This window comes from Otolemur garnettii, unplaced genomic scaffold, assembly GCF_000181295.1.
Source record: "Otolemur garnettii isolate 467f Iridium unplaced genomic scaffold, OtoGar3 scaffold00024, whole genome shotgun sequence".
Lineage (NCBI taxonomy): Eukaryota > Metazoa > Chordata > Mammalia > Primates > Galagidae > Otolemur > Otolemur garnettii.
In genome coordinates this window covers 5,437,795-5,440,368 of record NW_003852419.1, presented here as the reverse complement: position 1 = coordinate 5,440,368, position 2,574 = coordinate 5,437,795, and the positions used below count along the sequence as shown (strand labels likewise).

At 34.1% G+C, this 2,574-nt stretch overlaps 1 protein-coding gene across 1 annotated transcript in view; it reads left to right on the top strand.

Moving 5' to 3' along the window:
* Positions 1 to 2,574, top strand: part of CALM2 (calmodulin 2) — a 30,036-nt gene that overhangs the window by 20,717 nt on the left and 6,745 nt on the right. The window lies entirely within an intron of this gene.

Here is a 2,574-nt window from a genome sequence, read left to right as displayed (position 1 = left end):
TAGTGACAGCTATTGAAATGAAGCTTCTTAAATCGTGTCTCCTTTAGTTTGCTGAAGGTATATGTGAAATTATTGCATAAAATCATGTTGTCTTTCTGCCATATTATTTTAAGTATTAGTACTTTTGATTTTAACACTTCAAGATGGCTGGTTAATATAAAAATGTTGGGGAACATTTTTCTTCTTTTTTAATTAGTTGCAGTGGTGATAAGCTTCTCAGACTATTCCTTTGCTTACGTTAGAGACTTCATAGCACAAGTACAATGTAGTTTAACTGCCGTAGTTCTCCCAGTAAGCAAGGAGTTTGATGAGAGCTCAGAACCACTTGAACATTTATTTTAAATGCTAGAGAAAACCCTGTTGGAACTCAACTATATAGCTCATTTAAAGTAAGCTCCCTGCCCCCACAAATACAGAAATTTGGAAGATACCAGAAATTACTAGTCTTCACAAATATTTTTTTTTCTCACAAATATTGATACAAGTATATAAAGTAGAAAAACTTGGTAATAAGGACCAAATTTAAGTGGGTTTTATTTTGGGTAATTTGACTTACTGTGTTTCCCCCCAAATAAGACACTGTCGTATATTTATTTTTTCTCAAGAAGACACACTAGGGCTTATTTTCAGGGGATGTCTTCCTCTCCCTGCCAAAATGCATGGCATGGCTATGCAGATATGCTGCATAGCCACGCCCATTACTAGGTCTTATTATAGGGTAGGGCTTATTTTTGGGGAAACATGGTAAACCTGGAATTTGCCTTCTAGGGTTGGTAATTAAATGTATTGAGTGGTCAAGCAGTCAAGCAGAGCTTCAGAAATGATATTTTGTTCCCTTACACCACTTTAAATTTATCAACAAAACATGAAATTTTTGGAAATAATTTTTATATGATGTCTCCTTCACAAATGAGCTCAGGCTGTCTAATATCTTAAACTCTGATCTTCACCTGCCTTTCATTTCTAAGTTTTCCCAATCAGGTAGTTATACCTACTGTACACAATACAGCATGTTCACTTTAGGGTAGTAAATGTGTTAATCAAGTGCCTTTTCCACAGTTGATAGTCATTGTTAATATTCTCCTAAATAAACATGCAACACTTTTTACAAAGATTTGTGTCTGTTACATATAAGGGGATTCATCTCTGATGACTGATAGAATTTTTATAAAGAATACTAGTAGTAGTATTCTTTTGCTTTCCATCATAAAATTAGTGTTTCCAGTGGGAGTGGGGGAAAATTTTTTATTCTTAGATTCTCTTTACCCTTTCTTTTCCTAGACCACAGATTTCTTTCAAGCCATTCCATAGACCCTTGGTTTTAATTGATGTTTAGGGCAGGGGAACCAAAACTTCTATGATTAAAATAAAAGTGATGTGAAGTAAGGGACCTTTTTGTCTTGTAGCCCTAGTGCCTGTCACATAATAAAGATTGAATAAATTTTTCTTGAATGGATAAATTTCATTCTCAAATAAGTGAGACAAAAGTTCTAGAACACTACTGACTACTACTAAGAATTATTCTGCCTTCTCCCCAAATCCCTTCCTCCCAAATTTGGTATATTTTGATGTCTACCTTTGAGAAGGAGGCAAATTTTGTTCTATATTTGGTAAATTGTCATTTCTGGTAACCAGTAACATTCTTAAGAGTCTAAGATCTATTCTTCAAAAGGAAAAAAAGTTAAGCTTCACGCATGTAATGCAACATTGAATATATTATTCAACATACATATTGAATATATAATTAATATATTAAATATGTTAATTTTTATCAGCATTTGATAATCAATACAGATTTGTTTGGTAATTCTGCTAAAAACAAATAACAATGTGAAGTTACTGGAATTGTTTATACCATCTGGTCCTAAAGAGCACTCTACGCTATTGTGACATCACTAACAAGTTAATTTTGTTGATGACTCTGCCATGATGTCATTATTTGTTGGTGTTTGATATTCAGAAGACTGTACTTAGACCTTTGTTAAACTTTGAGATTCCAAGTTTGTCTGATATAAAAGCATTAACCTTACTCATTTTATACAACAGTTACGTGCATGACATGCCAACAGAGGTCTTGATTCATGACTTTTAAGAGATTGATTAAGTTCAGAATTTTCCAAATAAGTAGAAGTTTGTGAACAGTCATTTGATTTTTTTGTTGTTGTAATTGTCTTATGATAACCTACTTTTCTTTTGTAATTGTCTCCTGATAATCTACTTAAATTTTATGTAATCTAATTAGGAGAGGATCTTGGGGTTCCTAATGAACAGATAAAACTTGAGTAATAGTGAGGCCTCTTTATGTAGGCATGGCTAGAATGGATTTTGGGAGGTCCTGTATACCTGACAATTACGTAGAAGATACCTATTCAGTGATATTCAGTATCTGGGGTCTCTCTCTCTTTTTTTTTTTTTTTTGGCGGGGGCCGGGCTTGAACCTGCCACCTCTGGTACTTGGGGCTAGCGCCCTACTCCTTGAGCCACAGGCACTGCCCTGTTCTTTTCTTTTTTTCAATGTTTATGAAAGTGTTAAGAAACCACTAAGATCTTCAGGTCTTATCTACAGTGATGCTT